Source organism: Coturnix japonica, chromosome 2 (assembly GCF_001577835.2).
Source record: "Coturnix japonica isolate 7356 chromosome 2, Coturnix japonica 2.1, whole genome shotgun sequence".
NCBI lineage: Eukaryota > Metazoa > Chordata > Aves > Galliformes > Phasianidae > Coturnix > Coturnix japonica.
This window is the reverse complement of record NC_029517.1, coordinates 19,500,782-19,513,769: the sequence shown is the minus strand read 5'-3', so window position 1 is coordinate 19,513,769 and position 12,988 is coordinate 19,500,782. Positions and strand designations below refer to the sequence as shown.

The window sequence follows — 12,988 nt, the reverse complement described above, 5'->3', positions numbered from 1 at the left end:
GGTTGGAAAAGACCTATAAGATCATCTAGTCCAACCATCCTCCCTTTACCACACCTACAGAAAAACCCTGAAACCATATCTCCTGGGTCCCCAGCCAGACACTTCTTGAACAGTGATGTGGTAGCATGTGCCAGGTGAACAAGGATGTGGGCACTTTGCCTGGGAAAGAGACACTTTTGCAGAAAGAACAGCTGCACAGGATAGTTAAAAACCAGTGTTCCTTTTGAAATATAAACATGATTGCATTTAGTTTGGCATATCTTTTAAAGGTCAAATCTGTTCATAACCACTGAGAAAAAATATAACATACAACCCCTCCAAAATATAGCATATATAAAACAGAACTTGCAGTGACTGCTTCAGCAGATTAAGAGTAGCAGCAGTTCCAGAAGTGTACTGTGTTCATACACTGTGTTCAGTGAAAATTCATTAGCCTAAACTTTTGGTTTCCCTTTCCTTTTTTTTTTCAATTAGAGGATGACCTATTTCAAATTAAAATCTTCTGTGGATGCTGAAAAATAGACTGCCAGTCCCCTTCTCTGTGACAATTTGAACTGTTCCCAACCACTGCGCAGGTTTTTCTGTCAAAGAAACAAGAGTTTACAGTCCTTTTGAGTTAAGGTTCTTGAAACACATATATTGTCTGAGCAAGAAATCTCTTCCAGGATCATCTAAGGAGAAAGGCATTTTGTAATTCATAATTCAGTAGATCATTTAAAATTAGGCCCATATCAATTGTAAAAAATTCTTCCTGTACTGGATTAATTTGGGTTATTCAGGCTGTTAATTTTCTGAGTTTGTGCAGTTTAGACTTCTTTCTTACTCTTTTGGTGAAGATTTTATGAAGGCAGAAGAAATAATTCACTACTTAGTGATATTTCCCACAGTCTCTGCTGATTCTTATCTGAGACTAGGAATAGCTATTAATTCTTAATTTAATTAATTAATTCTTCAACTTTATTTTTCTAATTGATAGAGGAACCATTACCTTAAGATTTTAGTCAGATATGTCAATTCAGCAGAAAATTCTAAATTCCTGCAGGACAAAAGGCAAAGTTGCATGGAAATAATTTTTTTCACTCTTTGTACTTGCTTTCCAGTTTTTGTTATCCTGTCTATCTATTGGCCATAGTCTCGAGGCCACGTTGTTGTTTTCTTTTCTTTGTTAGGATACAGCTTTGTCCTTTGTTTCAGAATATTTTATTGATTTCTTTTTCTGAAAACAATTTATTTGGGAAATATCATTATGAAGTCTGATTCTGTTGAATGTCTTCAGGTTTTTGGTGCTGGAATTGTTTGAAGAATGAAGCCAAAAATCTATGTAAATGTAGATATCAAATATGTAGTATTTTTCCTCTAAAATTTGGTCTTGTGAGGAATTCACTGTCTGACTAAAGAGCTGACCTCAAACTGCAAAGGATCTTGAATAAATGGAAACTTAATAAAGCCCATAGCCTGCACCGACATGGCTGTTAGCACCCAGTGCTCATGATTATGAAGCTCCCTCTGCTTAGGGATGTTCAGAGTGGCTGCCTTGTATGACAGTGTTGGTTGAGCCACTCAGAGGTCTTTGGAAGAAACGCAACATGAAAGGGTATGCACATTATCACCAAATGAATTACAACCTTTAGCATAAAAGAAATAATGAAGGACTTGAGATTTGTTCACACCCATGGATGGGTGCCTTGCTATCATATCTGCATGCAGGCTTGTCTCCACTCATGGACATGTGCAATGTAATCACTTGTTATTTTCAAAACCAGCTAATCAAGCAGCTTGAGGAAGTTGGTCAGTTAAATACTCAGCACATCATTGTCTGACAACATAGAAAGATGTACTGTTTTTCTTCCTGCAGGGACTGGTAGCCAAAGCAGACTCTCTTGACCGATATCTCTGATATTAGTACTTTGGTGGGCTCCTCACATAGGGAGGGAAGCTGTTGGCCTACTTGTTTAATTTGGATTGCCTGAAATGTAGATTTCTGTTCTGGGTTACTTAGACCTGTTCAACAGTCACCAGTGAGAAGCAGACATTTCATGCTACATTAAGTGTTTGAAAGGTGGGAGGAATGGCTCTCAGATATGCAGCTGCTTTTTCCCAGTAATTTCATGGGGAACAGATATGATGAATGATTGTCCAGCTTAGACTAGGTAATTAGATATTAGCCAGCTATAATGTTGTGCATTTAATCCTGAATAGATAAGTTAGAATCTGTCAGAGCAGCTTTCTAGCAGAGGAGAAAGTCATAAGAAGGAGCACTTAAATATTCAAAGCTGAATTTGCTTTATTTACATGTGTGTTCCTCTTACATTATGTCAAGAGAAATATAATGGAACTGCCTTTGTTGTCATTGATTTTATTTTGTTTTGCTTTAGATTTTTTTTTTTTTTGGTAGGGAGTAACTTCACATCTGACCATAGACAAAGACCAGACATGACTGCAATTTTTTTTTGCTGATTCACAAACTCACATCTCTAGCAAACTCACTTCAGCATCACTTCATAAGACCTCATTTATTTATATATTTACTTTGATGCTAATAAGATAACTAAGTATATTACACCTAAGGTGTTATTCAGGGACACCTGATATAGTATAATACATGTTCATAGTTGTTTCCAGTAAGTAAAATATAATAGATTTTCTTGAAGTTGTTCTGTGTGCAATTTGCAGATGACACAAATCTTGCCTGCATGGTGTACCAATTGTTACCAGAATGATGTTAAAGAACAACACTTTATAGTATTCACTTTATGTTCAGTACTGCTGTGCATAGTATGTCACTATGCGTGTGACTCAGCATGGCACATAATTGTGAGGAAAATGGAGAAAAAAAACACATGCATATTTCTGCTACTTCTTTTTTTTATTAAAAAAAAGAAAAAAAGAAAAAAGCTTTTATTGCTTTGAAAAGAACAGAACTGTAAATTGCTTATATGCGTTATCTTCATGAGAAAGAACAACCATTGTCCAAGGAATTGGCAAGTAGGGAAGCAAGCCTGCCCTAAGCTTCGTTACTGCATAGAGGCAGCACTGAGGTTGCCAGCTAAACTATTTGACAAGTCTGCCAGTAAGTCAGATCCTGCTGCTAGAGAAATATCTTTCAAAGCCCAGCATCTGGGTCCTTTATTGCAATCCAAGAAGAATGGGAACTGGGTTTTTGTTTAACTGTAGCTGGCATAGGCTTAGACAGAGCTGTCAGAGTTACCATTGCCTTTATCTTTTTTCTGTTAGCTTGTTTTCTCTCTCTTGTTTTATTTGGCTGTTTTGGTTTATTCTCCACCCCATCCTTCCAATATTGCTTTCTATTTTATTCTGAATACCTCTGGTTGAAAGAGATAGATTCTGCTCTAGAGTGAGTTAGATGCAGATCTTCCCAGTTTCTTTGTGTGTTTGCAAGGAAGCTGCAAAGGAAAAACTCGTGCATTACATCTGGAAGCCCAAGGCAGGGACAGTCACATGTTTATATATGTTGGATGTAGCTTCTCAGTTCAAAGGGCATAAAAATGCCAAATGGATAGGGGGGATTCATTTTTTACATTCATATTCCAGGCAGAATAGGGTCATACTCTAGTTTACTGACGCTGAATTACTCTAGTTTACTGATGCTGAATCCTCTTAATTGAATAACATATTTTCAGTATGACTAAGGGGATCATGCATTGGGAAATGTAGCAGGGTAGCTGTGTGTTTCCAAATCATGTCCAAGTAGGTAAAAAATAGAAATGGTTACCCCTGAGTGCAGAATACAGGCTGCTCCAGAAGTCAGACTTATCGAGTTTGACTTATCAAGTCCAGCATACAGGTCTCAAAAATCATAGCTTGCCAGATACGTTCCCAGAAATATACTCAGCCAGCTCATGTGGGTTAGAAGCTATAGAAATTTCTCTAGTTCTTTTGTACTTTCATTAGTGATACTGTGCTTGACCTTGTGCAGGATGCAACCTTTTCCTACATATCCCATAGGTGAGTGGTGCTTTCCTAGTGGTGGTTTCTTGATATGATGTCTGGCATTCAGTGTTGTAGTTTACATTGCTCTGCAGACTCTAAAACAAACAGGAGATTTTTAAAGTAAGGACATGGATTTTTCAATGTTGTTTTTGAAAGAGCAAAAAAGTCTTTCTGAGGCCAATATGTTATAAATTTGTATTTGGAATGGACTAAAATTTTCCATAAGAGCACAGAAAACCTGAGAGAAGCTTTGGTTCCTTTTAGTACAGGAAGCCAGAACAGCTACAACCTTTCAGGAGAAAACTGTGCTTTTCTTTAATATTATTTTTTTGAGTAATTGTTCAATTTTACATAACTGTGAGGACATTTGCATTCCCTCTATAAGCTCTGTTCTGCTATATAATCATTCACAGAAACATATTCATTATTCTGATATAGTTCATCTCTTAAAGACTGTTCCACTCAAAGTGCATAGTAGTTTGTAAAGTTTCTGCTATTTTTTAACATATAAATTCTATCATCAAAAAGTATAGTCAGTGTTTGAGCAAATAGTCATTTCTTAAAATATTCCAGCTATTGACTTTCTTGATTAAATGAAGAATTGTTCTGATTTTCACATTATTGCACTCTTCATTTGACTGCTTGTGGGTGGATATTTCAAACAGAATCTTTTTGATTAGGAAAGTCTAGGTGATATATTATTTTCTCACTACCAAATAATCTCCCCATTAGAGAAAGTGTGAGTGGTAAATGAGAATTTTCTCCTTTGAATGTCCGCTGTTTACATACAGCAAGTTTTCCAGGAAGTGCTCGTTGGTATTTGTAAATGATCCATTCTCCATCTGAGAGCTTTAAGTACTGGATGCAGCTGCTCGTGCTTTGCCCCATTTGTAAATAGTTTTAAATATGCATGATCGTTTCTGGCTGATTGCTTTATTTGCAGGATTTATGAGTTTTTTGACTTCTCTTTTACAGCATAATTCACCATAGTGTTTTCTGCACCTTCTTTTTCCAAGTAAACAGAAAAGAAGCACGTTTTGGGAGGCAGGATTTTAGAAAGAGCTGTCAGAAAATGTAAAATCAGAATGTCAGTAATTTTTATGTTAAGGTTGCTAATCACTTACCCCCCAGGGGTATTTTTTTCTCCCCTCCTTATTCAATATGCCATATGTCAGCAATTATCAGTGAGTCAAATTACAGCTCAACACAGTTTTGCTCATGCAGTTTGTGGAGAAGGCAAGAACCAAATGTAATACAGCAACTATTTGTAAGTGCAATGCAAAGGGCAAATGGAAATTGGTTAGAAAATTATGGATGGTGAAATGTCAATGTTATAAATTATTTTTGCTTTAGAGTTCTGGGAGGCAAGGAGGGGCTTAATAAATGTGGAAGTATTCTAAAATTTCATGTGTTTTGGCAAAAACCTGTGAATCCTTGCACTGAGACCCAAAAAAGCTCTAACTGGAATTGGGACCCCATTGTGCTAATGATGCTTGTATGAAGTCACACAAATTAACAGGAAGATATAATCCATTTTGACCTGAGTAGCAAAATGTTCTAGGCTTAATACACTGACTGCAACAGACAGAAGAGAGGCCAGAGTTACATATGTATATTTCTAAAATAAGGGATGGGTACATATTGCGGTTGCCACAGCAGGGTAACACAGATCGCAGAACTCTGCTGAGTTCCATTTACAGACTGACCCCAACTCTCTACAGCTCAGGATTTCCTGGTTGTTTCCCAGGAAATATTTCAAATATGTCTTTGTACATATGCACATATGATCATTTATCAAAGACTGTTCAAAAGCAAACGTGAAGTGTCACATTGGAAATAACACTAGTATTTAGAGCAGTGATAACAACAAGCGCTACTGATAGGCACTGCAGTTCCCATCAGAAAATATTATTTTTTACAGTTAAGTACTTTTACAAAAAGCACAGAAGTTAAAGAGTATTAAAGTAATTATTTTTTTTCAGTGTGCTAATTTCTCAAAGCCCAATTTTTACCTATTCCACATTTATTATCAAAATCATCAAATTGAAAGGTGACTCATAACAGTACAAACTAGATTTTGATTTTTTTTTTGTCTCTTAAAACTTTCCTTCGTACCAAGACTTTCTTCTATTGTTTGAGGTGTTGTATAACTGACATTCATAAAAAAATATCTGACAAGCCAAGACATATTACAAATGCATATCAAACTTACCTATGCCTTGCCTATCCATAGTCTTTACTGAAAGATACTATTTCAGTTCTCTATTTATTTTGCTTTCAGGAACCAGAACCAGAATTACATTTTCTAATATGAACTTGTTTCCAGGTCTTCAGCTTGGTTTCACAGAATACTGTCACATGGTTAACATCATGTCCATCACGTGTTATCTCATTTCTTTTTCCTATTTCTCTTCAAGACACTTAAAATCTTGAAAGGGGGATTTCAAATATCTCATCCCTTGTAGTTTGAACTGTATCTAGCACTGTATTTCTATCTACCTATTATGTAGAAAATATATCTACTATGCCTGAATTCATACTTACTTAAGAAAAAAAACTCAAACAAAAAGCAAAGTAAAACAACAAACAATAAAACAAAACAAAAAGGTATTTTATTGTTATACATCATTAAGAAACATTCCTTAGATAATTTTTCAAATACAATGAAATATCATATTCTGGTTAATATGAAGCATTTGAAGGACTATTCTCTGTCACAACTAGATGTCCTGTAGCTGTATAACCTTAATGAAATGTGAGTTTGCAACCTAGTTCTGATTAGAACCAGTCTGATGCATTTGTATGAGCATTTGCTCATTTAGATTCATATTGATTCAAAAGTTTCACATGAATGAGACAGAGATTGCATACGAGGCTGGATGACTGAAGAATTTCACATTACCTTCCCCTATTTTGTTTTTTTTTTTTTTTCAAATCAAACAGGAGTTTCCTAGGGGCTACTGTGAGGATATTTGATCTTCTTACAGAAATATTATGTGGCCTTAAGTAAATGCTCATTCTCTGTGTCTCAGATTGATGGCATTCTAGCTGGTCATTGTCACGGGGCATTTCTCAATCACAGGGACATGCATTTCTATTATAAATTTGTAAAGCAAAGATTACAATAAAAACATGTTGAAAACTGTATTTTCCATATTCCTTTCACTGTCAGATGTTTGACTGCAAGACACTGTATTCAGGTTCTGTCAGGCTTTCACAGAGTATCTGAGATAATTGGCAGAACATGTATAACACTTCTTTCTGTACACACTGAAATACTGTGTACTATATGTCTTCTGACAGCATCTAGAAGTTCCTGCTAGGGCAAGGATCAGTATACCTGCTGCACTAACCAAAAACCACAAGCCAAGAATCTGTTGTAAAGCCTTTCTCTTCTTGTTGAAGGCATTGGGTGTTATAAAAAGCAGCTCGGAGGTGTAATGAGCAAATAACATAGACAGTGTAGCAGGCAGCAGCCTATGTTTATCAGACAGCTAACTGTTGTCAAGTTTGTTTCTTGTAAGCATCATTACAAAGGACAGTTTCTAGGAGTGATTTGAAAGACAGCAACAAGGTCATTTAGTGGATTCCTATAGGGAGCTCAAAGGTGTTTGTCTAAAATCTTTATAAGTGTGGGATGGAGCTGGCTGATGGGCAATGGGGGATGACTTAGCAGTGGTTGGGTGATGGAGCAGAGGAGTGGGAGTAAGATAAGCAAAGGCTAGTTATTTTTAGTGCAGAGCAAGTTCATTAGAGGAAGGCTGCAAGATGTGGACTCTAAAAAATAAGTGGGTTGCATGAACTCTTTTGCTACATTATTTTATATTATTTTATAACTGTAGTTAAGATAGAAATCTTTTAGAAGAGTGATTCATTAAGATTTAGAAAAAGTTATGGTGTAAAGATGTAGGAAGAGGGCTAAAAGAAAATGGCAAGGTTATCTGACAATAGCAAGATGCAAGTTCTGTCAAAAGTGATGAAGAAAGAAAAATGGCCAGAAGGCCAGTGGAGAGAAAGTTAAGTGTTCAGATTGCTTGTGAACAGACCAGTGGCTGTCGAAGAGAAGATTTGGTGAGATAGCTCATGTACATAGAAGGGGTCGTATCTGAAACAAAGAAACAGACCTTTCTTTTATACCATATATAAAAAACACATAGACATATACCTTTCTTTTCTCTCCACTCTGCAGAACTATCTGGTGGAAAGGGCAGCCTTAGGAATAAAGCACTGAGAAAATCACAAGAGGAGCTAAAGGAACAAATTGAATTTCAGCTGGAAAACTGTGAGAGGTCTGCATGCTTTGAGGAAGTTTGTAATCTACCAACTGTCATAAAGAAGGAAATAAATAGAACAACACAGTGTTAATAACTTATTTTCCTATCCAAATCCAGTATTAGATCATTTAAAATTAGTGAATAAGGTATCAAGTCACAGACAAGCATGATGAAATGCTACTAGAGAGCTTCGAATCAATGAGAGTGAAACAGCTGAGGAAAGAATACTGTCAGAGGAGATAGAAATCACAGATTTCAGTCTGCTCTGTAAAGGGAAAATGGAGACAGCAGGGAAGTACAGTTGAAGAAGCAGTGGGTGTGAAATGAATGAGCAGCAAGCAGACTTTATTTGAGAAAACAAAGGAGAGCATGTAGAAATAGATGAATAAAGTAGTACTTGTTTAGAAATGAATCAGGTGAGTTGCACAGCTAGACTTAAAAGGATGAAACATCTATTTCCCCATATTTCTTTCCCATTTATCTTCATATTCCACTTTCTGACCAATACTTATATGATTCAAAACTGTTGTACCTACATCATATAATCTGAGCTTGGAAGAGGCAGAGGGCTAGCTGTGAGTGACTGATGGAGCACTGGAAGACAGCTAAGTATCTCGGTCCTATAGAAGAAGTTTCAATTGAAATTTATAGCTTTATACAAAAAAGATAAAAAGCTGTAGTAATATGAAAACTGCCAACAGTAATTTTCTTCCTTCCTTCTGCCAGTTAGGAACAAATATGAAAACATTTTAAAATACAAAATGAGCCCTTTGTTGGTGAGAGGATTGCAATTACTTCTCATTGAGGCACCATAACAGAAAATCTTTCCTGCATTTCTCTTTCCCTTTGAGACTGAACACCAGGATATGTCTTTTTGTATTGGCATTTTTTAGTCATATAATTTTTCTCCTTGGACACTTTGCACCCCACCTGCGTAAGCTAAAAAAAATAAGAAAATATTTCGAGAAAGATTAGAATTCTTTTGTGCATTTTTAAAAGTAAGAATGTTGAAAAATTTAACTGACAAGGTATTTGATCATTACATTTTCATAGATGCTGTTCAAACTTGACTGCCATAATCAAGAAATAATAATTCAAGGCCTACTAAGGGAATTTATTTTCAGTCTATGCTGCTTCACATTTTTCTTTTTTTGTCCCTCTACCCTCTTGATCTTGATGATCTCAAATTAAAATCATCAGAAAATTGCTCTCAAGTTTGCTATCATCTTGTTAACCACAGGGACATACCACAGAAAATAAACAGAATCGTATTTTCTGTGCAGGGCAAATATCTGTTTTGCTAAATTGCCTCTTCTCAATGTGACCTTCATGAGTTTTGTGATATTCAAAAAAGATAAGTCCTACATATGGGATGACAGAACTCAGAACTGAGGCCAACTAGCTTAAAAACAATTCTGCAAATTGGTCCTAGTGATCCTGATGGACAACAAGTTGAATGTTACCAAAGAATGTACCTTTGCAGTGAAGAAAGAAAAAAAGCCTTCTGGGTGCATTGGGAAGAGCAGCGCTTGCAGTCAAGGAAAATGATCCCCTCTGCTCCAAGTAGTGAGTCTGGTCTGAAGTGCTGGGTCCATTTTCTGGGTTTCTTGATATCAAACAGACAGGGACATACTGGAACAAATACAGTGAAGGGCCTCAAAAATGCTCAAGGGACTGAAACTGAAGAGACTGAGAAAGCTGGGACTGTTCTGCATGAAGAAGAAAATGCTTAGCCATCTGTATGAAAATCTGCTGGGGAGTGTAAAGAAGATGGATCCACACTCAGCAGAGCCTACTGCACAGTAGAGCACAAGGGGAAAGGGCAAAAATTGAAAAACTGGAGATGCCATTTAAATATAATCTAGGTGCTTTTTTGTTTGTTTGTTTTAGTAAGAATAAACAGCTTCAGGCATTGTATATGAATTTTGATTGGTGGGAATTTAAAGATTCAATTTCTTTTGAGTAAGGAGGAAAATATCCAGAAATGAGGAAACTGGCAGTGGTGTCTTTTGCTGTCTTAACATTCTGTACTAAAAATTTTTAATCAGTCCTACTCTTTTATTTACCAGCCACTGAGCATATAATTAATGGGTGTAGATTGCAGACAACAATAACTGCAGTATTTATTTCTTGTCTACTAATAGATGCCAATATTTTGCAGATGGTATCATTGTGATAGCACTGATATTGGTGGTATCAGTTCATAATTTTGCTGATAACCTCAGATAAGGTTTTCTGGATTTGTTTGATGACCAGAATATATTTTAGAGTAGGTCTGTGTTCTCATTTCTCTTCATTTACACTTATTTTCTTCTGTAGAAAAATAATATCTGAAAGGACATTCCCAAGTGATAAAATTCCTCCTTTCCCTTCCTCCATTCTTCTACATCCTACCTTGGTCTCTTAAACTGACTATCTCCTCTCTATCTGTCATGTGGAACTCTACATTTTTAATTACCCTTATAATTTAAAAAAATGGAATTTTGATTCCTTAGTTGGCTCATTTTTAGTTGTTTTAGCAGCTTTCTTAAAAATGATCACAAGTTTTGAAAAATGATGATAGTATTTTAGAAATGAAATGTCAATAGGAGCATCCATTTTACAGAATTTCATCAACCTTCCAACTTTTCTTCTGTTATTTCATTTTTTGATGACCATCTTCCCAGTTGCACACTGGATAAACCTGGATGATGGAGGTTTTCATCTAATCTGCTTTCCTTAGTCCACTTTGTTCTACTAGCTATGACAGTAATTGCAGTAATACTGGCACTGTATGTGCCATCATCACTTCCAGTACGTCTCAGTTCCTTGCTAGGATGTAATTGAGTGGTCCTAAAAGTATTGGGTTAGAAACAAATAGATGGCTCTTAACCTATTACTATGCTCAGATGTAAAAGATGAGATGTCTAATGGGAGTAGGAGGAACTAAATCTGCTTATTGTGAATAAACTTGAATTTTTTAATTTTTATTTATTTTTTTTTTTTTAACAGAGAATATGAAATCAGTTTTGTGATAGTAAGGGACTAAATTTGTTAAGCTTGAATGCAGATCATAGGAACCTTTGAATCAATCATCTCACTCTATGAATCAATTAACAGGGAGTTAGACCATATGGACATTTCTAGCATGCAATGAAAACATATCTCTATGTTTATGAAATACATTCTGTTAGCACAGAGGTCAAAATCCCATGAACCATTTCTTGTGATAGATGCATTTATTTTGTTTCTCTTTCCTTAAGAGAATTTATGCTGCAGTCACTTAGGAGAGTTTACATACTAGAGACAGATGTAGCGCCTGATTACATAAATCCAACTGTTCTGTCTTGGGCAATGGGTTGCCCATTGAGATTTCAGATTGAGAAGTAGTGATGTGTTCCTTCTGTTGTAGCAATTACTTTTCACACAATAACAAAAGGATTTTCTAGTTAGCAGTGTTTTGATGTATTTCATTTTGCAGAATTAATTCAGAGGAACGTAGTAGCCAGTTGATCGAGCTATACTAGTTTGTTATGAGATGATGAACTAATTTCAACTAATAAACTTTTATGTAGCATAAGCCAGAACTATGTATATTATGTTTATTCATTTGATGGATCTTATGAAATTGTCCTGACACTATAATGAAACTTGCCAGTCTTTGTCCACCTATAAAAAAGCTTTGTTAATAAAAATTGCTATGTAGTTGTAATGTTCCTAGACTAAATAAATAAATAAATAAATAAATAACAAAATGTTTGGATGTATCTAAAAACTGAACTATGAATGAGAGTCTAGAACATCTAGGTAGGTTTTCTGTCTCCAATAATGACTTATACCAGATGTTTCAGAGCAGATGAATGAACACATTGGACAATCAAAGAAAAATGTTTTCACTGAACAGATTTTTCCCTAACCTTATGATTTTTACCAGTTTTATCTCACATTGGGGAATTTATTTATTTATTTATTCATTCATTAATTTATTTTCTCGGTGTAATTGGATTTTGTTTCCATCTTTGAGAAACTTTCCAATGTTGATAATTCAAGTCTTAATGGTAATAAATGAGGTGTGCATAGATTTTGAGGTTGTGTTATGTGGGAGGAAAAGAAGAAATATTCTTCCTGACGGTGTTACCAATTCTGATGGTTTTATTCCTGCTAATTTCAGATTGCATGGAATATATGTTAGAAAAACTGAGAAAACACGATTTGAAATCAAATAAGCTCTTTTTATATCCTGTCTGGCTTTACTGTCTTTTGTTGTTGTTTGGTTGTTGTGGGTTTTTTGTTCTTGTTTGTTTGTTTCAAGGAAAATGGATGCTTCTTTACATTTTCAGTGTTTTCCAGTATAGTAAATTAAGTGTTTTATCATTTTGTGAGCTTCTACTATAATTACTCAGGTCCATTGCTTCAGTGATTTAGGATAAAATAAAATATTTTTTCCTTCGCAGTTGTGCCTGACAACTTCTGTTGATATTGACTAGATTGAAAAAATATTTATGTAGGTGATTTCTTGGAACTACTCTAGGGTGACCCCAGGCTATAAGTATCAACCAATGTAATTTCTCTCTCTTTAGATTCTGACAGATCACATCGTAATTCAGATTTCAAGTCATTTAAATTGTCCTCATTTTATGTTCTTTATCTTCTGCAGCAAAACACTAAAATAAAATTTGGCAGATACATATGTTTCAGCTGTTGATTACTCTGATCGATGAGTTGCATTATCTAGTTTTATATGGACATGTGGCTTGAAATGTCCATTCTGCAGTACAAGTGAA

The 12,988-nt window shown here is 35.4% G+C and overlaps 1 long non-coding RNA gene across 1 annotated transcript in view; it reads left to right on the top strand.

Annotated features, from left to right (window-relative positions):
• LOC107308998 overlaps nt 1–8,770 on the top strand; it is a 33,233-nt gene extending 24,463 nt beyond the window's left edge. Inside the window, exon 3 of the long non-coding RNA XR_004306393.1 lies at nt 8,141–8,770. This is a non-coding gene — a long non-coding RNA (uncharacterized LOC107308998). The remainder of the gene's footprint in view (nt 1–8,140) is intronic.
• The last annotated feature ends 4,218 nt before the right edge of the window (nt 8,771–12,988 follow it).